This window comes from Diachasmimorpha longicaudata, unplaced genomic scaffold, assembly GCF_034640455.1.
Source record: "Diachasmimorpha longicaudata isolate KC_UGA_2023 unplaced genomic scaffold, iyDiaLong2 ctg00000068.1, whole genome shotgun sequence".
In the NCBI taxonomy this organism is placed as follows: Eukaryota; Metazoa; Arthropoda; class Insecta; order Hymenoptera; family Braconidae; genus Diachasmimorpha; species Diachasmimorpha longicaudata.
Genome location: NW_026973899.1, coordinates 719,884 through 747,683, shown reverse-complemented (window position 1 = coordinate 747,683; position 27,800 = coordinate 719,884).

Sequence of the window (27,800 nt, the reverse complement as noted above, 5' to 3'; positions counted from 1 at the left end):
TTTGTTGAAATCTTGCATTTTGACGCTGCACGACACCGTCGATGGCTGCATGGCATCATTTCGTAGTACCGCACGCATTTTTTATACCGATCCGACGCTGTTTTTTGATTCACATCTTTCGCCCTATGGTCGACGTTCTCCGAAGAACCGTTGATCGCACCTGGAAAATTCCGGTGCCATCGGCTTCAGCTCATCGAAATACACCTAGTAAAGAAGTTTAAAACAGCTGTGAACTGTTGCGGGTGAGTTATATCCAAGTTTAGCTATTACTAAGAAAAATTTTCTGATATGAACGAAGCTATCTCGAGAACCGTTGATCGCGCCTGGAAAATTCCGGTGCCATCGGCTTCAGCTCGTCGAAATACACCTAGTAAAGAAGTTTAAAACAGCTGTGAACTGTTGCGGGTGAGTTATATCTAAGATTAGCTATTACTATGAAAAATTTTCTGATATGAACGAAGTTATCTCGAGAACCGTTGATCGCACATCTAAAACTTTTGTTCCATCGGCTTCAGCTCGTCGAAATACCCCCGGAAGGAAATTTTCAAACGGCTGCTTTCAGTTGTCGGGGAAATAATTGCAGTCTTATCCGTTTTACTGAAAATCGTGCGTTTCAGCAGCTGAAAAACACGTTTTGACGAAAAATTTGTTGAAATCTTGCATTTTGACGCTGCACGACACCGTCGATGGCTGCATGGCATCATTTTGTAGTACCGCACGCATTTTTTATACCGATCCGACGCTGTTTGTTGATTCACATCTTTCGCCCTATGGTCGACGTTCTCCGAAGAACCGTTGATCGCGCCTGAAAAACTCCTGTTTCATCGGCTTCGGTAGGACGAAATACACCTAGTAAGATGTTTAGCAACGGCTGTGAATTGTTGTGGGTGAGTTACAGCCAACTTTATCTTTTACTATGAAAAATTTTCTGATATGAACGAAGTTATCTCGAGAGCCGTTGATCGCACCTGGAAAATTCCATTGCCATCGGCTTCAGCTCATCGAAATACACCTAGTAAAGAAGTTTGAAACAGCTGTGAACTGTTGCGGGTGAGTTATATCCAAGTTTAGCTATTACTAAGAAAAATTTTCTGATATGAACGAAGCTATCTCGAGAACCGTTGATCGCGCCTGGAAAATTCCGGTGCCATCGGCTTCAGCTCGTCGAAATACACCTAGTAAAGAAGTTTAAAACAGCTGTGAACTGTTGCGGGTGAGTTATATCTAAGATTAGCTATTACTATGAAAAATTTTCTGATATGAACGAAGTTATCTCGAGAACCGTTGATCGCACATCTAAAACTTTTGTTCCATCGGCTTCAGCTCGTCGAAATACCCCCGGAAGGAAATTTTCAAACGGCTGCTTTCAGTTGTCGGGGAAATAATTGCAGTCTTATCCGTTTTACTGAAAATCGTGCGTTTCAGCAGCTGAAAAACAGGTTTTGACGAAAAATTTGTTGAAATCTTGCATTTTGACGCTGCACGACACCGTCGATGGCTGCATGGCATCATTTCGTAGTACCGCACGCATTTTTTATACCGATCCGACGCTGTTTTTTGATTCACATCTTTCGCCCTATGGTCGACGTTCTCCGAAGAACCGTTGATCGCACCTGGAAAATTCCGGTGCCATCGGCTTCAGCTCATCGAAATACACCTAGTAAAGAAGTTTAAAACAGCTGTGAACTGTTGCGGGTGAGTTATATCCAAGTTTAGCTATTACTAAGAAAAATTTTCTGATATGAACGAAGCTATCTCGAGAACCGTTGATCGCGCCTGGAAAATTCCGGTGCCATCGGCTTCAGCTCGTCGAAATACACCTAGTAAAGAAGTTTAAAACAGCTGTGAACTGTTGCGGGTGAGTTATATCTAAGATTAGCTATTACTATGAAAAATTTTCTGATATGAACGAAGTTATCTCGAGAACCGTTGATCGCACATCTAAAACTTTTGTTCCATCGGCTTCAGCTCGTCGAAATACCCCCGGAAGGAAATTTTCAAACGGCTGCTTTCAGTTGTCGGGGAAATAATTGCAGTCTTATCCGTTTTACTGAAAATCGTGCGTTTCAGCAGCTGAAAAACACGTTTTGACGAAAAATTTGTTGAAATCTTGCATTTTGACGCTGCACGACACCGTCGATGGCTGCATGGCATCATTTTGTAGTACCGCACGCATTTTTTATACCGATCCGACGCTGTTTGTTGATTCACATCTTTCGCCCTATGGTCGACGTTCTCCGAAGAACCGTTGATCGCGCCTGAAAAACTCCTGTTTCATCGGCTTCGGTAGGACGAAATACACCTAGTAAGATGTTTAGCAACGGCTGTGAATTGTTGTGGGTGAGTTACAGCCAACTTTATCTTTTACTATGAAAAATTTTCTGATATGAACGAAGTTATCTCGAGAGCCGTTGATCGCACCTGGAAAATTCCATTGCCATCGGCTTCAGCTCATCGAAATACACCTAGTAAAGAAGTTTGAAACAGCTGTGAACTGTTGCGGGTGAGTTATATCCAAGTTTAGCTATTACTAAGAAAAATTTTGTGATATGAACGAAGCTATCTCGAGAACCGTTCATCGCACATCTAAAATTTTTGTTCCATTGGCTTCAGCTCGTCGAAATACCCCCGGAAGGAAATTTTCAAACGGCTGCATTCACTTGTCGGGGAAATAATTGCAGTCTTATCCGTTTTAGTGAAAATCGTGCGTTTCAGCAGCTGAAAAACACGTTTTGACGAAAAATTTGTTGAAATCTTGCATTTTGACGCTGTACGACACCGTCGATGGCTGCATGGCATCATTTCGTAGTACCGCACGCATTTTTTATACCGATCCGACGCTGTTTTTTGATTCACATCTTTCGCCCTATGGTCGACGTTCTCCGAAGAACCGTTGATCGCACCTGGCAAATTCCGGTGCCATCGGCTTCAGCTCATCGAAATACACCTAGTAAAGAAGTTTAAAACAGCTGTGAACTGTTGCGGGTGAGTTATATCCAAGTTTAGCTATTACTAAGAAAAATTTTCTGATATCAACGAAGCTATCTCGAGAACCGTTGATCGCACATCTAAAATTTTTGTTCCATCGGCTTCAGCTCGTCGAAATACCCCCGGAAGGAAATTTTCAAACGGCTGCATTCACTTGTCGGGGAAATAATTGCAGTCTTATCCGTTTTAGTGAAAATCGTGCGTTTCAGCAGCTGAAAAACACGTTTTGACGAAAAATTTGTTGAAATCTTGCATTTTGACGCTGTACGACACCGTCGATGGCTGCATGGCATCATTTCGTAGTACCGCACGCATTTTTTATACCGATCCGACGCTGTTTTTTGATTCACATCTTTCGCCCTATGGTCGACGTTCTCCGAAGAACCGTTGATCGCACCTGGCAAATTCCGGTGCCATCGGCTTCAGCTCATCGAAATACACCTAGTAAAGAAGTTTAAAACAGCTGTGAACTGTTGCGGGTGAGTTATATCCAAGTTTAGCTATTACTAAGAAAAATTTTCTGAAATCAACGAAGCTATCTCGAGAACCGTTGATCGCACATTTAAAATTTTTGTTCCATCGGCTTCAGCTCGTCGAAATACCCCCGGAAGGAAATTTTCAAACGGCTGCATTCACTTGTCGGGGAAATAATTGCAGTCTTATCCGTTTTAGTGAAAATCGTGCGTTTCAGCAGCTGAAAAACACGTTTTGACGAAAAATTTGTTGAAATCTTGCATTTTGACGCTGTACGACACCGTCGATGGCTGCATGGCATCATTTCGTAGTACCGCACGCATTTTTTATACCGATCCGACGCTGTTTGTTGATTCACATCTTTCGCCCTATGGTCGACGTTCTCCGAAGAACCGTTGATCGCGCCTGAAAAACTCCTGTTTCATCGGCTTCGGTAGGACGAAATACACCTAGTAAGATGTTTAGCAACGGCTGTGAATTGTTGTGGGTGAGTTACAGCCAACTTTATCTTTTACTATGAAAAATTTTCTGATATGAACGAAGTTATCTCGAGAGCCGTTGATCGCACCTGGAAAATTCCATTGCCATCGGCTTCAGCTCATCGAAATACACCTAGTAAAGAAGTTTGAAACAGCTGTGAACTGTTGCGGGTGAGTTATATCCAAGTTTAGCTATTACTAAGAAAAATTTTCTGATATCAACGAAGCTATCTCGAGAACCGTTGATCGCACATCTAAAATTTTTGTTCCATCGGCTTCAGCTCGTCGAAATACCCCCGGAAGGAAATTTTCAAACGGCTGCATTCACTTGCCGGGGAAATAATTGCAGTCTTATCCGTTTTAGTGAAAATCGTGCGTTTCAGCAGCTGAAAAACACGTTTTGACGAAAAATTTGTTGAAATCTTGCATTTTGACGCTGTACGACACCGTCGATGGCTGCATGGCATCATTTCGTAGTACCGCACGCATTTTTTATACCGATCCGACGCTGTTTTTTGATTCACATCTTTCGCCCTATGGTCGACGTTCTCCGAAGAACCGTTGATCGCACCTGGAAAATTCCGGTGCCATCGGCTTCAGCTCATCGAAATACACCTAGTAAAGAAGTTTAAAACAGCTGTGAACTGTTGCGGGTGAGTTATATCCAAGTTTAGCTATTACTAAGAAAAATTTTCTGATATGAACGAAGCTATCTCGAGAACCGTTGATCGCACCTGGAAAATTCCGGTGCCATCGGCTTCAGCTCGTCGAAATACACCTAGTAAAGAAGTTTAAAACAGCTGTGAACTGTTGCGGGGGAGTTATATCCAAGATTAGCTATTACTATGAAAAATTTTCTGATATGAACGAAGCTATCTCGAGAACCGTTGATCGCACCTGGAAAATTCCGGTGCCATCGGCTTCAGCTCGTCGGAATACACCTAGTAAAGAAGTTTAAAACAGCTGTGAACTGTTGCGGGTGAGTTATATCCAAGATTAGCGATTACTATGAAAAATTTTCTGATATGAACGAAGTTATCTCGAGAACCGTTGATCGCACATCTAAAATTTTTGTTCCATTGGCTTCAGCTCGTCGAAATACCCCCGGAAGGAAATTTTCAAACGGCTGCATTCACTTGTCGGGGAAATAATTGCAGTCTTATCCGTTTGAGTGAAAATCGTGCGTTTCAGCAGCTGAAAAACACGTTTTGACGAAAAATTTGTTGAAATCTTGCATTTTGACGCTGTACGACACCGTCGATGGCTGCATGGCATCATTTTGTAGTACCGCACGCATTTTTTATACCGATCCGACGCTGTTTTTTGATTCACATCTTTCGCCCTATGGTCGACGTTCTCCGAAGAACCGTTGATCGCACCTGGAAAATTCCGGTGCCATCGGCTTCAGCTCGTCAAAATACACCTAGTAAAGAAGTTTAAAACAGCAGTGAACTGTTGCGGGTGAGTTACAGCCAACTTTATCTTTTACTATGAAAAATTTTCTGATATGAACGAAGTTATCTCGAGAGCCGTTGATCGCACCTGGAAAATTCCATTGCCATCGGCTTCAGCTCATCGAAATACACCTAGTAAAGAAGTTTGAAACAGCTGTGAACTGTTGCGGGTGAGTTATATCCAAGTTTAGCTATTACTAAGAAAAATTTTCTGATATCAACGAAGCTATCTCGAGAACCGTTGATCGCACATCTAAAATTTTTGTTCCATCGGCTTCAGCTCGTCGAAATACCCCCGGAAGGAAATTTTCAAACGGCTGCATTCACTTGCCGGGGAAATAATTGCAGTCTTATCCGTTTTAGTGAAAATCGTGCGTTTCAGCAGCTGAAAAACACGTTTTGACGAAAAATTTGTTGAAATCTTGCATTTTGACGCTGTACGACACCGTCGATGGCTGCATGGCATCATTTCGTAGTACCGCACGCATTTTTTATACCGATCCGACGCTGTTTTTTGATTCACATCTTTCGCCCTATGGTCGACGTTCTCCGAAGAACCGTTGATCGCACCTGGAAAATTCCGGTGCCATCGGCTTCAGCTCATCGAAATACACCTAGTAAAGAAGTTTAAAACAGCTGTGAACTGTTGCGGGTGAGTTATATCCAAGTTTAGCTATTACTAAGAAAAATTTTCTGATATGAACGAAGCTATCTCGAGAACCGTTGATCGCACCTGGAAAATTCCGGTGCCATCGGCTTCAGCTCGTCGAAATACACCTAGTAAAGAAGTTTAAAACAGCTGTGAACTGTTGCGGGGGAGTTATATCCAAGATTAGCTATTACTATGAAAAATTTTCTGATATGAACGAAGCTATCTCGAGAACCGTTGATCGCACCTGGAAAATTCCGGTGCCATCGGCTTCAGCTCGTCGGAATACACCTAGTAAAGAAGTTTAAAACAGCTGTGAACTGTTGCGGGTGAGTTATATCCAAGATTAGCGATTACTATGAAAAATTTTCTGATATGAACGAAGTTATCTCGAGAACCGTTGATCGCACATCTAAAATTTTTGTTCCATTGGCTTCAGCTCGTCGAAATACCCCCGGAAGGAAATTTTCAAACGGCTGCATTCACTTGTCGGGGAAATAATTGCAGTCTTATCCGTTTGAGTGAAAATCGTGCGTTTCAGCAGCTGAAAAACACGTTTTGACGAAAAATTTGTTGAAATCTTGCATTTTGACGCTGTACGACACCGTCGATGGCTGCATGGCATCATTTTGTAGTACCGCACGCATTTTTTATACCGATCCGACGCTGTTTTTTGATTCACATCTTTCGCCCTATGGTCGACGTTCTCCGAAGAACCGTTGATCGCACCTGGAAAATTCCGGTGCCATCGGCTTCAGCTCGTCAAAATACACCTAGTAAAGAAGTTTAAAACAGCTGTGAACTGTTGCGGGTGAGTTATATCCAAGATTATCTATTACTATGAAAAATTTTCTGATATGAACGAAGCTATCTCGAGAACCGTTGATCGCACCTGGAAAATTCCGGTGCCATCGGCTTCAGCTCGTCGAAATACATCGAGCAAAGACGTTTCAAACAGCTGTGAACCGTTGTGGGTGCGTTATATCCAAGTTTAGTTATTACTAAGAAAAATTTTCTGATATGAACGAAGATATCTCGAGAACCGTTGATCGCACCTGGAAAATTCCGGTGCCATCGGCTTCAGCTCGTCAAAATACACCTAGTAAAGAAGTTTAAAACAGCTGTGAACTGTTGCGGGTGAGTTATATCCAAGATTAGCTATTACTATGAAAAATTTTCTGATATGAACGAAGCTATCTCGAGAACCGTTGATCGCACCTGGAAAATTCCGGTGCCATCGGCTTCAGCTCATCGGAATACACCTAGTGAAGAAGTTTAAAACAGCTGTGAACTGTTGCGGGTGAGTTATATCCAAGATTAGCTATTACTATGAAAAATTTTCTGATATGAACGAAGCTATCTCGAGAACCGTTGATCGCACCTGGAAAATTCCGGTGCCATCGGCTTCAGCTCGTCGAAATACATTGAGCAAAGACGTTTCAAACAGCTGTGAACCGTTGTGGGTGCGTTATATCCAAGTTTAGCTATTACTAAGAAAAATTTTCTGATATGAACGAAGCTATCTCGAGAACCGTTGATCGCACCTGGAATATTCCGGTGCCATCGGCTTCAGCTCATCGAAATACACCTAGTAGAGAAGTTTAAAACAGCTGTGAACTGTTGCGGGTGAGTTATATCCAAGTTTAGCTATTACTAAGAAAAATTTTCTGATATGAACGAAGCTATCTCGAGAACCGTTGATCGCACCTGGAAAATTCCGGTGCCATCGGCTTCAGCTCGTCGAAATACACCGAGCAAAGAAGTTTGAAACAGCTGTGAACTGTTGCGGGTGAGTTATATCCAAGATTAGCTATTACTATGAAAAATTTTCTGATATGAACGAAGCTATCTCGAGAACCGTTGATCGCACCTGGAAAATTCCGGTGCCATCGGCTTCAGCTCGTCGGAATACACCTAGTAAAGAAGTTTAAAACAGCTGTGAACTGTTGCGGGTGAGTTATATCCAAGATTAGCTATTACTATGAAAAATTTTCTGATATGAACGAAGCTATCTCGAGAACCGTTGATCGCACCTGGAAAATTCCGGTGCCATCGGCTTCAGCTCGTCGGAATACACCTAGTAAAGAAGTTTAAAACAGCTGTGAACTGTTGCGGGTGAGTTATATCCAAGATTAGCTATTACTATGAAAAATTTTCTGATATGAACGAAGCTATCTCGAGAACCGTTGATCGCACCTGGAAAATTCCGGTGCCATCGGCTTCAGCTCGTCGAAATACATTGAGCAAAGACGTTTCAAACAGCTGTGAACCGTTGTGGGTGCGTTATATCCAAGTTTAGCTATTACTAAGAAAAATTTTCTGATATGAACGAAGCTATCTCGAGAACCGTTGATCGCGCCTGGAAAATTCCGGTGCCATCGGCTTCAGCTCGTCGAAATACATTGAGCAAAGACGTTTCAAACAGCTGTGAACCGTTGTGGGTGCGTTATATCCAAGTTTAGCTATTACTAAGAAAAATTTTCTGTTATGAACGAAGCTATCTCGAGAACCGTTGATCGCACCTGGAAAATTCCGGTGCCATCGGCTTCAGCTCATCGAAATACACCTAGTAGAGAAGTTTAAAACAGCTGTGAACTGTTGCGGGTGAGTTATATCCAAGTTTAGCTATTACTAAGAAAAATTTTCTGATATGAACGAAGCTATCTCGAGAACCGTTGATCGCACCTGGAAAATTCCGGTGCCATCGGCTTCAGCTCGTCGAAATACACCTAGTAAAGAAGTTTAAAACAGCTGTGAACTGTTGCGGGGGAGTTATATCCAAGATTAGCTATTACTATGAAAAATTTTCTGATATGAACGAAGCTATCTCGAGAACCGTTGATCGCACCTGGAAAATTCCGGTGCCATCGGCTTCAGCTCGTCGGAATACACCTAGTAAAGAAGTTTAAAACAGCTGTGAACTGTTGCGGGTGAGTTATATCCAAGATTAGCGATTACTATGAAAAATTTTCTGATATGAACGAAGTTATCTCGAGAACCGTTGATCGCACATCTAAAATTTTTGTTCCATTGGCTTCAGCTCGTCGAAATACCCCCGGAAGGAAATTTTCAAACGGCTGCATTCACTTGTCGGGGAAATAATTGCAGTCTTATCCGTTTGAGTGAAAATCGTGCGTTTCAGCAGCTGAAAAACACGTTTTGACGAAAAATTTGTTGAAATCTTGCATTTTGACGCTGTACGACACCGTCGATGGCTGCATGGCATCATTTTGTAGTACCGCACGCATTTTTTATACCGATCCGACGCTGTTTTTTGATTCACATCTTTCGCCCTATGGTCGACGTTCTCCGAAGAACCGTTGATCGCACCTGGAAAATTCCGGTGCCATCGGCTTCAGCTCGTCAAAATACACCTAGTAAAGAAGTTTAAAACAGCAGTGAACTGTTGCGGGTGAGTTATATCCAAGTTTAGCTATTACTAAGAAAAATTTTGTGATATGAACGAAGCTATCTCGAGAACCGTTGATCGCACCTGGAAAATTCCGGTGCCATCGGCTTCAGCTCGTCGAAATACATCGAGCAAAGACGTTTCAAACAGCTGTGAACCGTTGTGGGTGCGTTATATCCAAGTTTAGCTATTACTAAGAAAAATTTTCTGATATGAACGAAGCTATCTCGAGAACCGTTGATCGCACCTGGAAAATTCCGGTGCCATTGGCTTCAGCTCGTCGAAATACATCGAGCAAAGACGTTTCAAACAGCTGTGAACCGTTGTGGGTGCGTTATATCCAAGTTTAGCTATTACTAAGAAAAATTTTCTGATATGAACGAAGCTATCTCGAGAACCGTTGATCGCACCTGGAAAATTCCGGTGCCATCGGCTTCAGCTCGTCAAAATACACCTAGTAAAGAAGTTTAAAACAGCTGTGAACTGTTGCGGGTGAGTTATATCCAAGATTATCTATTACTATGAAAAATTTTCTGATATGAACGAAGCTATCTCGAGAACCGTTGATCGCACCTGGAAAATTCCGGTGCCATCGGCTTCAGCTCGTCGAAATACATCGAGCAAAGACGTTTCAAACAGCTGTGAACCGTTGTGGGTGCGTTATATCCAAGTTTAGTTATTACTAAGAAAAATTTTCTGATATGAACGAAGATATCTCGAGAACCGTTGATCGCACCTGGAAAATTCCGGTGCCATCGGCTTCAGCTCGTCAAAATACACCTAGTAAAGAAGTTTAAAACAGCTGTGAACTGTTGCGGGTGAGTTATATCCAAGATTAGCTATTACTATGAAAAATTTTCTGATATGAACGAAGCTATCTCGAGAACCGTTGATCGCACCTGGAAAATTCCGGTGCCATCGGCTTCAGCTCATCGGAATACACCTAGTGAAGAAGTTTAAAACAGCTGTGAACTGTTGCGGGTGAGTTATATCCAAGATTAGCTATTACTATGAAAAATTTTCTGATATGAACGAAGCTATCTCGAGAACCGTTGATCGCACCTGGAAAATTCCGGTGCCATCGGCTTCAGCTCGTCGAAATACATTGAGCAAAGACGTTTCAAACAGCTGTGAACCGTTGTGGGTGCGTTATATCCAAGTTTAGCTATTACTAAGAAAAATTTTCTGATATGAACGAAGCTATCTCGAGAACCGTTGATCGCACCTGGAATATTCCGGTGCCATCGGCTTCAGCTCATCGAAATACACCTAGTAGAGAAGTTTAAAACAGCTGTGAACTGTTGCGGGTGAGTTATATCCAAGTTTAGCTATTACTAAGAAAAATTTTCTGATATGAACGAAGCTATCTCGAGAACCGTTGATCGCACCTGGAAAATTCCGGTGCCATCGGCTTCAGCTCGTCGAAATACACCGAGCAAAGAAGTTTGAAACAGCTGTGAACTGTTGCGGGTGAGTTATATCCAAGTTTAGCTATTACTAAGAAAAATTTTCTGATATGAACGAAGCTATCTTGAGAACCGTTGATAGCACCTGGAAAATTCCGGTGCCATCGGCTTCAGCTCATCGACATACACCTAGTAGAGAAGTTTAAAACAGCTGTGAACTGTTGCGGGGGAGTTATATCCAAGTTTAGCTATTACTAAGAAAAATTTTCTGATATGAACGAAGCTATCTCGAGAACCGTTGATCGCACCTGGAAAATTCCGGTGCCATCGGCTTCAGCTCGTCGAAATACACCGAGCAAAGAAGTTTGAAACAGCTGTGAACTGTTGCGGGTGAGTTATATCCAAGTTTAGCTATTACTAAGAAAAATTTTCTGATATGAACGAAGCTATCTTGAGAACCGTTGATCGCACCTGGAAAATTCCGGTGCCATCGGCTTCAGCTCGTCGAAATACACCGAGCAAAGAAGTTTGAAACAGCTGTGAACTGTTGCGGGTGAGTTATATCCAAGATTAGCTATTACTATGAAAAATTTTCTGATATGAACGAAGCTATCTCGAGAACCGTTGATCGCACCTGGAAAATTCCGGTGCCATCGGCTTCAGCTCGTCGGAATACACCTAGTAAAGAAGTTTAAAACAGCTGTGAACTGTTGCGGGTGAGTTATATCCAAGATTAGCTATTACTATGAAAAATTTTCTGATATGAACGAAGCTATCTCGAGAACCGTTGATCGCACCTGGAAAATTCCGGTGCCATCGGCTTCAGCTCGTCGGAATACACCTAGTAAAGAAGTTTAAAACAGCTGTGAACTGTTGCGGGTGAGTTATATCCAAGATTAGCTATTACTATGAAAAATTTTCTGATATGAACGAAGCTATCTCGAGAACCGTTGATCGCACCTGGAAAATTCCGGTGCCATCGGCTTCAGCTCGTCGAAATACATTGAGCAAAGACGTTTCAAACAGCTGTGAACCGTTGTGGGTGCGTTATATCCAAGTTTAGCTATTACTAAGAAAAATTTTCTGATATGAACGAAGCTATCTCGAGAACCGTTGATCGCGCCTGGAAAATTCCGGTGCCATCGGCTTCAGCTCGTCGAAATACACCTAGTAAAGAAGTTTAAAAAGCTGTGAACTGTTGCGGGTGAGTTATATCTAAGATTAGCTATTACTATGAAAAATTTTCTGATATGAACGAAGTTATCTCGAGAACCGTTGATCGCACATCTAAAACTTTTGTTCCATCGGCTTCAGCTCTTCGAAATACCCCCGGAAGGAAATTTTTAAACGGCTGCTTTCAGTTGTCGGGGAAATAATTGCAGTCTTATCCGTTTTACTGAAAATCGTGCGTTTCAGCAGCTGAAAAACACGTTTTGACGAAAAATTTGTTGAAATCTTGCATTTTGACGCTGTACGACACCGTCGATGGCTGCATGGCATCATTTTGTAGTACCGCACGCATTTTTTATACCGATCCGACGCTGTTTGTTGATTCACATCTTTCGCCCTATGGTCGACGTTCTCCGAAGAACCGTTGATCGCGCCTGAAAAACTCCTGTTTCATCGGCTTCGGTAGGACGAAATACACCTAGTAAGATGTTTAGCAACGGCTGTGAATTGTTGTGGGTGAGTTACAGCCAACTTTATCTTTTACTATGAAAAATTTTCTGATATGAACGAAGTTATCTCGAGAACCGTTGATCGCACATCTAAAATTTTTGTTCCATCGGCTTCAGCTCGTCGAAATACACCTAGTAACGACGTTTGAAACAGCTGTGAACTGTTGCGGGTGTGTTATATCCAAGTTTAGCTATTACTAGGAAAAATTTTTTGATATGAACGAAGCTAGCTCGAGAACCGTTGATCGCACCTGGAAAATTCCGGTGCCATCGGCTTCAGCTCGTCGAAATACACCTAGTAAAGAAGTTTAAAACAGCTGTGAACTGTTGCGGGGGAGTTATATCCAAGATTAGCTATTACTATGAAAAATTTTCTGATATGAACGAAGTTATCTCGAGAACCGTTGATCGCACATCTAAAATTTTTGTTCCATTGGCTTCAGCTCGTCGAAATACCCCCGGAAGGAAATTTTCAAACGGCTGCATTCACTTCTCGGGGAAATAATTGCAGTCTTATCCGTTTGAGTGAAAATCGTGCGTTTCAGCAGCTGAAAAACACGTTTTGACGAAAAATTTGTTGAAATCTTGCATTTTGACGCTGTACGACACCGTCGATGGCTGCATGGCATCATTTTGTAGTACCGCACGCATTTTTTATACCGATCCGACGCTGTTTTTTGATTCACATCTTTCGCCCTATGGTCGACGTTCTCCGAAGAACCGTTGATCGCACCTGGAAAATTCCGGTGCCATCGGCTTCAGCTCATCGAAATACACCTAGTAAAGAAGTTTAAAACAGCTGTGAACTGTTGCGGGTGAGTTATATCCAAGTTTAGCTATTACTAAGAAAAATTTTCTGATATGAACGAAGCTATCTCGAGAACCGTTGATCGCACCTGGAAAATTCCGGTGCCATCGGCTTCAGCTCGTCGAAATACACCGAGCAAAGAAGTTTGAAACAGCTGTGAACTGTTGCGGGTGAGTTATATCCAAGATTAGCTATTACTATGAAAAATTTTCTGATATGAACGAAGCTATCTCGAGAACCGTTGATCGCACCTGGAAAATTCCGGTGCCATCGGCTTCAGCTCATCGAAATACACCTAGTAGAGAAGTTTAAAACAGCTGTGAACTGTTGCGGGTGAGTTATATCCAAGTTTAGCTATTACTAAGAAAAATTTTCTGATATGAACGAAGCTATCTCGAGAACCGTTGATCGCACCTGGAAAATTCCGGTGCCATCGGCTTCAGCTCGTCGAAATACACCGAGCAAAGAAGTTTGAAACAGCTGTGAACTGTTGCGGGTGAGTTATATCCAAGATTAGCTATTACTATGAAAAATTTTCTGATATGAACGAAGCTATCTCGAGAACCGTTCATCGCACATCTAAAATTTTTGTTCCATTGGCTTCAGCTCGTCGAAATACCCCCGGAAGGAAATTTTCAAACGGCTGCATTCACTTGTCGGGGAAATAATTGCAGTCTTATCCGTTTTAGTGAAAATCGTGCGTTTCAGCAGCTGAAAAACACGTTTTGACGAAAAATTTGTTGAAATCTTGCATTTTGACGCTGTACGACACCGTCGATGGCTGCATGGCATCATTTCGTAGTACCGCACGCATTTTTTATACCGATCCGACGCTGTTTTTTGATTCACATCTTTCGCCCTATGGTCGACGTTCTCCGAAGAACCGTTGATCGCACCTGGCAAATTCCGGTGCCATCGGCTTCAGCTCATCGAAATACACCTAGTAAAGAAGTTTAAAACAGCTGTGAACTGTTGCGGGTGAGTTATATCCAAGATTAGCTATTACTATGAAAAATTTTCTGATATGAACGAAGTTATCTCGAGAACCGTTGATCGCACATCTAAAACTTTTGTTCCATCGGCTTCAGCTCGTCGAAATACACCGAGCAAAGAAGTTTGAAACAGCTGTGAACTGTTGCGGGTGAGTTATATCCAAGTTTAGCTATTACTAAGAAAAATTTTCTGATATGAACGAAGCTATCTTGAGAACCGTTGATAGCACCTGGAAAATTCCGGTGCCATCGGCTTCAGCTCGTCGAAATACACCTAGTAAAGAAGTTTAAAACAGCTGTGAACTGTTGCGGGGGAGTTATATCCAAGATTAGCTATTACTATGAAAAATTTTCTGATATGAACGAAGTTATCTCGAGAACCGTTGATCGCACATCTAAAATTTTTGTTCCATTGGCTTCAGCTCGTCGAAATACCCCCGGAAGGAAATTTTCAAACGGCTGCATTCACTTGTCGGGGAAATAATTGCAGTCTTATCCGTTTGAGTGAAATTCGTGCGTTTCAGCAGCTGAAAAACACGTTTTGACGAAAAATTTGTTGAAATCTTGCATTTTGACGCTGTACGACACCGTCGATGGCTGCATGGCATCATTTTGTAGTACCGCACGCATTTTTTATACCGATCCGACGCTGTTTTTTGATTCACATCTTTCGCCCTATGGTCGACGTTCTCCGAAGAACCGTTGATCGCACCTGGAAAATTCCGGTGCCATCGGCTTCAGCTCATCGAAATACACCTAGTAAAGAAGTTTAAAACAGCTGTGAACTGTTGCGGGTGAGTTATATCCAAGTTTAGCTATTACTAAGAAAAATTTTCTGATATGAACGAAGCTATCTCGAGAACCGTTGATCGCACCTGGAAAATTCCGGTGCCATCGGCTTCAGCTCGTCGAAATACACCGAGCAAAGAAGTTTGAAACAGCTGTGAACTGTTGCGGGTGAGTTATATCCAAGATTAGCTATTACTATGAAAAATTTTCTGATATGAACGAAGCTATCTCGAGAACCGTTGATCGCACCTGGAAAATTCCGGTGCCATCGGCTTCAGCTCATCGAAATACACCTAGTAGAGAAGTTTAAAACAGCTGTGAACTGTTGCGGGTGAGTTATATCCAAGTTTAGCTATTACTAAGAAAAATTTTCTGATATGAACGAAGCTATCTCGAGAACCGTTGATCGCACCTGGAAAATTCCGGTGCCATCGGCTTCAGCTCGTCGAAATACACCGAGCAAAGAAGTTTGAAACAGCTGTGAACTGTTGCGGGTGAGTTATATCCAAGATTAGCTATTACTATGAAAAATTTTCTGATATGAACGAAGCTATCTCGAGAACCGTTGATCGCACCTGGAAAATTCCGGTGCCATCGGCTTCAGCTCGTCGAAATACATCGAGCAAAGACGTTTCAAACAGCTGTGAACCGTTGTGGGTGCGTTATATCCAAGTTTAGTTATTACTAAGAAAAATTTTCTGATATGAACGAAGATATCTCGAGAACCGTTGATCGCACCTGGAAAATTCCGGTGCCATCGGCTTCAGCTCGTCAAAATACACCTAGTAAAGAAGTTTAAAACAGCTGTGAACTGTTGCGGGTGAGTTATATCCAAGATTAGCTATTACTATGAAAAATTTTCTGATATGAACGAAGCTATCTCGAGAACCGTTGATCGCACCTGGAAAATTCCGGTGCCATCGGCTTCAGCTCATCGGAATACACCTAGTGAAGAAGTTTAAAACAGCTGTGAACTGTTGCGGGTGAGTTATATCCAAGATTAGCTATTACTATGAAAAATTTTCTGATATGAACGAAGCTATCTCGAGAACCGTTGATCGCACCTGGAAAATTCCGGTGCCATCGGCTTCAGCTCGTCGAAATACATTGAGCAAAGACGTTTCAAACAGCTGTGAACCGTTGTGGGTGCGTTATATCCAAGTTTAGCTATTACTAAGAAAAATTTTCTGATATGAACGAAGCTATCTCGAGAACCGTTGATCGCACCTGGAATATTCCGGTGCCATCGGCTTCAGCTCATCGAAATACACCTAGTAGAGAAGTTTAAAACAGCTGTGAACTGTTGCGGGTGAGTTATATCCAAGTTTAGCTATTACTAAGAAAAATTTTCTGATATGAACGAAGCTATCTCGAGAACCGTTGATCGCACCTGGAAAATTCCGGTGCCATCGGCTTCAGCTCGTCGAAATACACCGAGCAAAGAAGTTTGAAACAGCTGTGAACTGTTGCGGGTGAGTTATATCCAAGTTTAGCTATTACTAAGAAAAATTTTCTGATATGAACGAAGCTATCTTGAGAACCGTTGATAGCACCTGGAAAATTCCGGTGCCATCGGCTTCAGCTCATCGAAATACACCTAGTAGAGAAGTTTAAAACAGCTGTGAACTGTTGCGGGGGAGTTATATCCAAGTTTAGCTATTACTAAGAAAAATTTTCTGATATGAACGAAGCTATCTCGAGAACCGTTGATCGCACCTGGAAAATTCCGGTGCCATCGGCTTCAGCTCGTCGAAATACACCGAGCAAAGAAGTTTGAAACAGCTGTGAACTGTTGCGGGTGAGTTATATCCAAGTTTAGCTATTACTAAGAAAAATTTTCTGATATGAACGAAGCTATCTTGAGAACCGTTGATAGCACCTGGAAAATTCTGGTGCCATCGGCTTCAGCTCGTCGAAATACACCTAGTAAAGAAGTTTAAAACAGCTGTGAACTGTTGCGGGGGAGTTATATCCAAGATTAGCTATTACTATGAAAAATTTTCTGATATGAACGAAGTTATCTCGAGAACCGTTGATCGCACATCTAAAATTTTTGTTCCATTGGCTTCAGCTCGTCGAAATACCCCCGGAAGGAAATTTTCAAACGGCTGCATTCACTTCTCGGGGAAATAATTGCAGTCTTATCCGTTTGAGTGAAAATCGTGCGTTTCAGCAGCTGAAAAACACGTTTTGACGAAAAATTTGTTGAAATCTTGCATTTTGACGCTGTACGACACCGTCGATGGCTGCATGGCATCATTTTGTAGTACCGCACGCATTTTTTATACCGATCCGACGCTGTTTTTTGATTCACATCTTTCGCCCTATGGTCGACGTTCTCCGAAGAACCGTTGATCGCACCTGGAAAATTCCGGTGCCATCGGCTTCAGCTCATCGAAATACACCTAGTAAAGAAGTTTAAATCAGCTGTGAACTGTTGCGGGTGAGTTATATCCAAGTTTAGCTATTACTAAGAAAAATTTTCTGATATGAACGAAGCTATCTCGAGAACCGTTGATCGCACCTGGAAAATTCCGGTGCCATCGGCTTCAGCTCGTCGAAATACACCGAGCAAAGAAGTTTGAAACAGCTGTGAACTGTTGCGGGTGAGTTATATCCAAGATTAGCTATTACTATGAAAAATTTTCTGATATGAACGAAGCTATCTCGAGAACCGTTGATCGCACCTGGAAAATTCCGGTGCCATCGGCTTCAGCTCGTCGGAATACACCTAGTAAAGAAGTTTAAAACAGCTGTGAACTGTTGCGGGTGAGTTATATCCAAGATTAGCTATTACTATGAAAAATTTTCTGATATGAACGAAGCTATCTCGAGAACCGTTGATCGCACCTGGAAAATTCCGGTGCCATCGGCTTCAGCTCGTCGGAATACACCTAGTAAAGAAGTTTAAAACAGCTGTGAACTGTTGCGGGTGAGTTATATCCAAGATTAGCTATTACTATGAAAAATTTTCTGATATGAACGAAGCTATCTCGAGAACCGTTGATCGCACCTGGAAAATTCCGGTGCCATCGGCTTCAGCTCGTCGAAATACATTGAGCAAAGACGTTTCAAACAGCTGTGAACCGTTGTGGGTGCGTTATATCCAAGTTTAGCTATTACTAAGAAAAATTTTCTGATATGAACGAAGCTATCTCGAGAACCGTTGATCGCGCCTGGAAAATTCCGGTGCCATCGGCTTCAGCTCGTCGAAATACACCTAGTAAAGAAGTTTAAAAAGCTGTGAACTGTTGCGGGTGAGTTATATCTAAGATTAGCTATTACTATGAAAAATTTTCTGATATGAACGAAGTTATCTCGAGAACCGTTGATCGCACATCTAAAACTTTTGTTCCATCGGCTTCAGCTCTTCGAAATACCCCCGGAAGGAAATTTTTAAACGGCTGCTTTCAGTTGTCGGGGAAATAATTGCAGTCTTATCCGTTTTACTGAAAATCGTGCGTTTCAGCAGCTGAAAAACACGTTTTGACGAAAAATTTGTTGAAATCTTGCATTTTGACGCTGTACGACACCGTCGATGGCTGCATGGCATCATTTTGTAGTACCGCACGCATTTTTTATACCGATCCGACGCTGTTTGTTGATTCACATCTTTCGCCCTATGGTCGACGTTCTCCGAAGAACCGTTGATCGCGCCTGAAAAACTCCTGTTTCATCGGCTTCGGTAGGACGAAATACACCTAGTAAGATGTTTAGCAACGGCTGTGAATTGTTGTGGGTGAGTTACAGCCAACTTTATCTTTTACTATGAAAAATTTTCTGATATGAACGAAGTTATCTCGAGAACCGTTGATCGCACATCTAAAATTTTTGTTCCATCGGCTTCAGCTCGTCGAAATACACCTAGTAACGACGTTTGAAACAGCTGTGAACTGTTGCGGGTGTGTTATATCCAAGTTTAGCTATTACTAGGAAAAATTTTTTGATATGAACGAAGCTAGCTCGAGAACCGTTGATCGCACCTGGAAAATTCCGGTGCCATCGGCTTCAGCTCGTCGAAATACACCTAGTAAAGAAGTTTAAAACAGCTGTGAACTGTTGCGGGGGAGTTATATCCAAGATTAGCTATTACTATGAAAAATTTTCTGATATGAACGAAGTTATCTCGAGAACCGTTGATCGCACATCTAAAATTTTTGTTCCATTGGCTTCAGCTCGTCGAAATACCCCCGGAAGGAAATTTTCAAACGGCTGCATTCACTTCTCGGGGAAATAATTGCAGTCTTATCCGTTTGAGTGAAAATCGTGCGTTTCAGCAGCTGAAAAACACGTTTTGACGAAAAATTTGTTGAAATCTTGCATTTTGACGCTGTACGACACCGTCGATGGCTGCATGGCATCATTTTGTAGTACCGCACGCATTTTTTATACCGATCCGACGCTGTTTTTTGATTCACATCTTTCGCCCTATGGTCGACGTTCTCCGAAGAACCGTTGATCGCACCTGGAAAATTCCGGTGCCATCGGCTTCAGCTCATCGAAATACACCTAGTAAAGAAGTTTAAAACAGCTGTGAACTGTTGCGGGTGAGTTATATCCAAGTTTAGCTATTACTACGAAAAATTTTCTGATATGAACGAAGCTATCTCGAGAACCGTTGATCGCACCTGGAAAATTCCGGTGCCATCGGCTTCAGCTCGTCGAAATACACCGAGCAAAGAAGTTTGAAACAGCTGTGAACTGTTGCGGGTGAGTTATATCCAAGATTAGCTATTACTATGAAAAATTTTCTGATATGAACGAAGCTATCTCGAGAACCGTTGATCGCACCTGGAAAATTCCGGTGCCATCGGCTTCAGCTCATCGAAATACACCTAGTAGAGAAGTTTAAAACAGCTGTGAACTGTTGCGGGTGAGTTATATCCAAGTTTAGCTATTACTAAGAAAAATTTTCTGATATGAACGAAGCTATCTCGAGAACCGTTGATCGCACCTGGAAAATTCCGGTGCCATCGGCTTCAGCTCGTCGAAATACACCGAGCAAAGAAGTTTGAAACAGCTGTGAACTGTTGCGGGTGAGTTATATCCAAGATTAGCTATTACTATGAAAAATTTTCTGATATGAACGAAGCTATCTCGAGAACCGTTCATCGCACATCTAAAATTTTTGTTCCATTGGCTTCAGCTCGTCGAAATACCCCCGGAAGGAAATTTTCAAACGGCTGCATTCACTTGTCGGGGAAATAATTGCAGTCTTATCCGTTTGAGTGAAATTCGTGCGTTTCAGCAGCTGAAAAACACGTTTTGACGAAAAATTTGTTGAAATCTTGCATTTTGACGCTGTACGACACCGTCGATGGCTGCATGGCATCATTTTGTAGTACCGCACGCATTTTTTATACCGATCCGACGCTGTTTTTTGATTCACATCTTTCGCCCTATGGTCGACGTTCTCCGAAGAACCGTTGATCGCACCTGGAAAATTCCGGTGCCATCGGCTTCAGCTCATCGAAATACACCTAGTAAAGAAGTTTAAAACAGCTGTGAACTGTTGCGGGTGAGTTATATCCAAGTTTAGCTATTACTAAGAAAAATTTTCTGATATGAACGAAGCTATCTCGAGAACCGTTGATCGCACCTGGAAAATTCCGGTGCCATCGGCTTCAGCTCGTCGAAATACACCGAGCAAAGAAGTTTGAAACAGCTGTGAACTGTTGCGGGTGAGTTATATCCAAGATTAGCTATTACTATGAAAAATTTTCTGATATGAACGAAGTTATCTCGAGAACCGTTGATCGCACCTGGAAAATTCCGGTGCCATCGGCTTCAGCTCGTCGAAATACACCTAGTAAAGAAGTTTAAAACAGCTGTGAACTGTTGCGGGGGAGTTATATCCAAGTTTAGCTATTACTAAGAAAAATTTTCTGATATGAACGAAGCTATCTCGAGAACCGTTGATCGCACCTGGAAAATTCCGGTGCCATCGGCTTCAGCTCGTCGAAATACACCGAGCAAAGAAGTTTGAAACAGCTGTGAACTGTTGCGGGTGAGTTATATCCAAGATTAGCTATTACTATGAAAAATTTTCTGATATGAACGAAGCTATCTCGAGAACCGTTCATCGCACATCTAAAATTTTTGTTCCATTGGCTTCAGCTCGTCGAAATACCCCCGGAAGGAAATTTTCAAACGGCTGCATTCACTTGTCGGGGAAATAATTGCAGTCTTATCCGTTTTAGTGAAAATCGTGCGTTTCAGCAGCTGAAAAACACGTTTTGACGAAAAATTTGTTGAAATCTTGCATTTTGACGCTGTACGACACCGTCGATGGCTGCATGGCATCATTTCGTAGTACCGCACGCATTTTTTATACCGATCCGACGCTGTTTTTTGATTCACATCTTTCGCCCTATGGTCGACGTTCTCCGAAGAACCGTTGATCGCACCTGGCAAATTCCGGTGCCATCGGCTTCAGCTCATCGAAATACACCTAGTAAAGAAGTTTAAAACAGCTGTGAACTGTTGCGGGTGAGTTATATCCAAGATTAGCTATTACTATGAAAAATTTTCTGATATGAACGAAGTTATCTCGAGAACCGTTGATCGCACATCTAAAACTTTTGTTCCATCGGCTTCAGCTCGTCGAAATACACCGAGCAAAGAAGTTTGAAACAGCTGTGAACTGTTGCGGGTGAGTTATATCCAAGTTTAGCTATTACTAAGAAAAATTTTCTGATATGAACGAAGCTATCTTGAGAACCGTTGATAGCACCTGGAAAATTCCGGTGCCATCGGCTTCAGCTCGTCGAAATACACCTAGTAAAGAAGTTTAAAACAGCTGTGAACTGTTGCGGGGGAGTTATATCCAAGATTAGCTATTACTATGAAAAATTTTCTGATATGAACGAAGTTATCTCGAGAACCGTTGATCGCACATCTAAAATTTTTGTTCCATTGGCTTCAGCTCGTCGAAATACCCCCGGAAGGAAATTTTCAAACGGCTGCATTCACTTGTCGGGGAAATAATTGCAGTCTTATCCGTTTGAGTGAAAATCGTGCGTTTCAGCAGCTGAAAAACACGTTTTGACGAAAAATTTGTTGAAATCTTGCATTTTGACGCTGTACGACACCGTCGATGGCTGCATGGCATCATTTTGTAGTACCGCACGCATTTTTTATACCGATCCGACGCTGTTTTTTGATTCACATCTTTCGCCCTATGGTCGACGTTCTCCGAAGAACCGTTGATCGCACCTGGAAAATTCCGGTGCCATCGGCTTCAGCTCATCGAAATACACCTAGTAAAGAAGTTTAAAACAGCTGTGAACTGTTGCGGGTGAGTTATATCCAAGTTTAGCTATTACTAAGAAAAATTTTCTGATATGAACGAAGCTATCTCGAGAACCGTTGATCGCACCTGGAAAATTCCGGTGCCATCGGCTTCAGCTCGTCGAAATACACCGAGCAAAGAAGTTTGAAACAGCTGTGAACTGTTGCGGGTGAGTTATATCCAAGATTAGCTATTACTATGAAAAATTTTCTGATATGAACGAAGTTATCTCGAGAACCGTTGATCGCACCTGGAAAATTCCGGTGCCATCGGCTTCAGCTCGTCGAAATACACCTAGTAAAGAAGTTTAAAACAGCTGTGAACTGTTGCGGGGGAGTTATATCCAAGTTTAGCTATTACTAAGAAAAATTTTCTGATATGAACGAAGCTATCTCGAGAACCGTTGATCGCGCCTGAAAAACTCCTGTTTCATCGGCTTCGGTAGGACGAAATACACCCAGTAAGATGTTTAGCAACGGCTGTGAATTGTTGTGGGTGAGTTACAGCCAACTTTATCTTTTACTATGAAAAATTTTCTGATATGAACGAAGTTATCTCGAGAGCCGTTGATCGCACCTGGAAAATTCCATTGCCATCGGCTTCAGCTCGTCGAAATACACCTAGTAAAGAAGTTTGAAACAGCTGTGAACTGTTGCGGGTGAGTTATATCCAAGATTAGCTATTACTATGAAAAATTTTCTGATATGAACGAAGTTATCTCGAGAACCGTTGATCGCACCTGGAAAATTCCGGTGCCATCGGCTTCAGCTCGTCGAAATACATCGAACAAAGACGTTTCAAACAGCTGTGAACCGTTGTGGGTGCGTTATATCCAAGTTTAGTTATTACTAAGAAAAATTTTCTGATATGAACGAAGATATCTCGAGAACCGTTGATCGCACCTGGAAAATTCCGGTGCCATCGGCTTCAGCTCGTCAAAATACACCTAGTAAAGAAGTTTAAAACAGCTGTGAACTGTTGCGGGTGAGTTATATCCAAGATTAGCTATTACTATGAAAAATTTTCTGATATGAACGAAGCTATCTCGAGAACCGTTGATCGCACCTGGAAAATTCCGGTGCCATCGGCTTCAGCTCGTCGGAATACACCTAGTAAAGAAGTTTAAAACAGCTGTGAACTGTTGCGGGTGAGTTATATCCAAGATTAGCTATTACTATGAAAAATTTTCTGATATGAACGAAGCTATCTCGAGAACCGTTGATCGCACCTGGAAAATTCCGGTGCCATCGGCTTCAGCTCGTCGGAATACATTGAGCAAAGACGTTTCAAACAGCGGTGAACCGTTGTGGGTGCGTTATATCCAAGTTTAGCTATTACTAAGAAAAATTTTCTGATATGAACGAAGCTATCTCGAGAACCGTTGATCGCACCTGGAAAATTCCGGTGCCATCGGCTTCAGCTCATCGAAATACACCTAGTAGAGAAGTTTAAAACAGCTGTGAACTGTTGCGGGTGAGTTATATCCAAGTTTAGCTATTACTAAGAAAAATTTTCTGATATGAACGAAGCTATCTCGAGAACCGTTGATCGCACCTGGAGAATTCCGGTGCCATCGGCTTCAGCTCGTCGAAATACACCGAGCAAAGAAGTTTGAAACAGCTGTGAACTGTTGCGGGTGAGTTATATCCAAGTTTAGCTATTACTAAGAAAAATTTTCTGATATGAACGAAGCTATCTTGAGAACCGTTGATAGCACCTGGAAAATTCCGGTGCCATCGGCTTCAGCTCGTCGAAATACACCTAGTAAAGAAGTTTAAAACAGCTGTGAACTGTTGCGGGGGAGTTATATCCAAGATTAGCTATTACTATGAAAAATTTTCTGATATGAACGAAGTTATCTCGAGAACCGTTGATCGCACATCTAAAATTTTTGTTCCATTGGCTTCAGCTCGTCGAAATACCCCCGGAAGGAAATTTTCAAACGGCTGCATTCACTTGTCGGGGAAATAATTGCAGTCTTATCCGTTTGAGTGAAAATCGTGCGTTTGAGCAGCTGAAAAACACGTTTTGACGAAAAATTTGTTGAAATCTTGCATTTTGACGCTGTACGACACCGTCGATGGCTGCATGGCATCATTTTGTAGTACCGCACGCATTTTTTATACCGATCCGACGCTGTTTTTTGATTCACATCTTTCGCCCTATGGTCGACGTTCTCCGAAGAACCGTTGATCGCACCTGGAAAATTCCGGTGCCATCGGCTTCAGCTCATCGAAATACACCTAGTAAAGAAGTTTAAAACAGCTGTGAACTGTTGCGGGTGAGTTATATCCAAGTTTAGCTATTACTAAGAAAAATTTTCTGATATGAACGAAGCTATCTCGAGAACCGTTGATCGCACCTGGAAAATTCCGGTGCCATCGGCTTCAGCTCGTCGAAATACACCGAGCAAAGAAGTTTGAAACAGCTGTGAACTGTTGCGGGTGAGTTATATCCAAGATTAGCTATAACTATGAAAAATTTTCTGATATGAACGAAGTTATCTCGAGAACCGTTGATCGCACCTGGAAAATTCCGGTGCCATCGGCTTCAGCTCGTCGAAATACACCTAGTAAAGAAGTTTAAAACAGCTGTGAACTGTTGCGGGGGAGTTATATCCAAGTTTAGCTATTACTAAGAAAAATTTTCTGATATGAACGAAGCTATCTCGAGAACCGTTGATCGCGCCTGAAAAACTCCTGTTTCATCGGCTTCGGTAGGACGAAATACACCCAGTAAGATGTTTAGCAACGGCTGTGAATTGTTGTGGGTGAGTTACAGCCAACTTTATCTTTTACTATGAAAAATTTTCTGATATGAACGACGTTATCTCGAGAGCCGTTGATCGCACCTGGAAAATTCCATTGCCATCGGCTTCAGCTCGTCGAAATACACCTAGTAAAGAAGTTTGAAACAGCTGTGAACTGTTGCGGGTGAGTTATATCCAACAGTAGCTATTACCAAGAAAAATTTTCTGATATGAACGAAGCTATCTCGAGAACCGTTGATCGCGCCTGGAAAATTCCGGTGCCATCGGCTTCAGCTCGTCGAAATACACCTAGTAAAGAAGTTTAAAACAGCTGTGAACTGTTGCGGGGGAGTTATATCCAAGATTAGCTATTACTATGAAAAATTTTCTGATATGAACGAAGTTATCTCGAGAACCGTTGATCGCACATCTAAAATTTTTGTTCCATTGGCTTCAGCTCGTCGAAATACCCCCGGAAGGAAATTTTCAAACGGCTGCATTCACTTGTCGGGGAAATAATTGCAGTCTTATCCGTTTGAGTGAAAATCGTGCGTTTGAGCAGCTGAAAAACACGTTTTGACGAAAAATTTGTTGAAATCTTGCATTTTGACGCTGTACGACACCGTCGATGGCTGCATGGCATCATTTTGTAGTACCGCACGCATTTTTTATACCGATCCGACGCTGTTTTTTGATTCACATCTTTCGCCCTATGGTCGACGTTCTCCGAAGAACCGTTGATCGCACCTGGAAAATTCCGGTGCCATCGGCTTCAGCTCATCGAAATACACCTAGTAAAGAAGTTTAAAACAGCTGTGAACTGTTGCGGGTGAGTTATATCCAAGTTTAGCTATTACTAAGAAAAATTTTCTGATATGAACGAAGCTATCTCGAGAACCGTTGATCGCACCTGGAAAATTCCGGTGCCATCGGCTTCAGCTCGTCGAAATACACCGAGCAAAGAAGTTTGAAACAGCTGTGAACTGTTGCGGGTGAGTTATATCCAAGATTAGCTATAACTATGAAAAATTTTCTGATATGAACGAAGTTATCTCGAGAACCGTTGATCGCACCTGGAAAATTCCGGTGCCATCGGCTTCAGCTCGTCGAAATACACCTAGTAAAGAAGTTTAAAACAGCTGTGAACTGTTGCGGGGGAGTTATATCCAAGTTTAGCTATTACTAAGAAAAATTTTCTGATATGAACGAAGCTATCTCGAGAACCGTTGATCGCGCCTGAAAAACTCCTGTTTCATCGGCTTCGGTAGGACGAAATACACCCAGTAAGATGTTTAGCAACGGCTGTGAATTGTTGTGGGTGAGTTACAGCCAACTTTATCTTTTACTATGAAAAATTTTCTGATATGAACGACGTTATCTCGAGAGCCGTTGATCGCACCTGGAAAATTCCATTGCCATCGGCTTCAGCTCGTCGAAATACACCTAGTAAAGAAGTTTGAAACAGCTGTGAACTGTTGCGGGTGAGTTATATCCAACAGTAGCTATTACCAAGAAAAATTTTCTGATATGAACGAAGCTATCTCGAGAACCGTTGATCGCGCCTGGAAAATTCCGGTGCCATCGGCTTCAGCTCGTCGAAATACACCTAGTAAAGAAGTTTAAAACAGCTGTGAACTGTTGCGGGTGAGTTATATCTAAGATTAGCTATTACTATGAAAAATTTTCTGATATGAACGAAGTTATCTCGAGAACCGTTGATCGCACATCTAAAACTTTTGTTCCATCGGCTTCAGCTCTTCGAAATACCCCCGGAAGGAAATTTTTAAACGGCTGCTTTCAGTTGTCGGGGAAATAATTGCAGTCTTATCCGTTTTACTGAAAATCGTGCGTTTCAGCAGCTGAAAAACACGTTTTGACGAAAAATTTGTTGAAATCTCGCATTTTGACGCTGTACGACACCGTCGATGGCTGCATGGCATCATTTTGTAGTACCGCACGCATTTTTTATACCGATCCGACGCTGTTTGTTGATTCACATCTTTCGCCCTATGGTCGACGTTCTCCGAAGAACCGTTGATCGCGCCTGAAAAACTCCTGTTTCATCGGCTTCGGTAGGACGAAATACACCTAGTAAGATGTTTAGCAACGGCTGTGAATTGTTGTGGGTGAGTTACAGCCAACTTTATCTTTTACTATGAAAAATTTTCTGATATGAACGAAGTTATCTCGAGAGCCGTTGATCGCACCTGGAAAATTCCATTGCCATCGGCTTCAGCTCATCGAAATACACCTAGTAAAGAAGTTTGAAACAGCTGTGAACTGTTGCGGGTGAGTTATATCCAAGTTTAGCTATTACTAACAAAAATTTTGTGATATGAACGAAGCTATCTCGAGAACCGTTCATCGCACATCTAAAATTTTTGTTCCATCGGCTTCAGCTCGTCGAAATACCCCCGGAAGGAAATTTTCAAACGGCTGCTTTCAGTTGTCGGGGAAATAATTGCAGTCTTATCCGTTTTACTGAAAATCGTGCGTTTCAGCAGCTGAAAAACACGTTTTGACGAAAAATTTGTTGAAATCTTGCATTTTGACGCTGTACGACACCGTCGATGGCTGCATGGCATCATTTTGTAGTACCGCACGCATTTTTTATACCGATCCGACGCTGTTTG